The sequence below is a fragment of the Merops nubicus genome, unplaced genomic scaffold (genome assembly GCF_000691845.1).
Source record: "Merops nubicus isolate BGI_N331 unplaced genomic scaffold, ASM69184v1 scaffold10, whole genome shotgun sequence".
Lineage (NCBI taxonomy): Eukaryota > Metazoa > Chordata > Aves > Coraciiformes > Meropidae > Merops > Merops nubicus.
Window position 1 is genome coordinate 53093 of NW_008580661.1, and position 744 is coordinate 53836.

Here is a 744-nt window from a genome sequence, read left to right on the forward strand (position 1 = left end):
AAAGGGCTAAATTCTCCGCTGACATACAGCAGCATCAGAGGCAATGGAGCAGAGCCTCCTCTCACCAGCTCCCTGCCCCCAAAACCTGTGAGCAGAAGAAGAGTTACCCCTGGGAGGCCAACACTCTGCCGAGGGGCACCTGGGTCCAGCGCCCAGCTGGGGGTCTGGATGAGGACCCGTGGGCTGGGGGCTGGGCAGGGGTCTGCCTGCAGGAAGGATGGCTCTGGAATGAGCCTCTCTGTGACCTTCACAAGCTGGAATGCAGGAGGTTTACTGAGCAAACGCTTTTCCAGCCCTGTGTGGAAGCCCCAGAGCAGCTTCCACACAGTTTGGGGGGAAACAACAGGCACACATGAAGGTGAGAGCCCAGCAGGCAATTCAAGGGTCCTTGGAGACAGGGGGAAGGGGGGAGAAAAAAAACTCTCAGAACAGTTTTTTTCCCCAGAAAAAAAAATAAATCATTTTTTCCTCTGGCATTACCATGGGAAGAGTCTGTTTTAAGAAACCAAATGCCCCCAGACTGAAAACATTCTGGATTGAAAACAAGATGAGCTGGAGAGCAAAGCCTGCCTCAGCACAGTGGGGAGAAGGAGTGTGGCCCCACATCTCCCCGTCCTCTCTGGGCCAGCTGCTCCTGCCTGATGTGTGCCCGTGGGCTCGGAGCCAGGGCACTGCCCCGAGGACAACACTTGTAAACCAAAACTTAGGTGTTTGGGGTACAGAAAAAATCAGTTTCTAAATAGC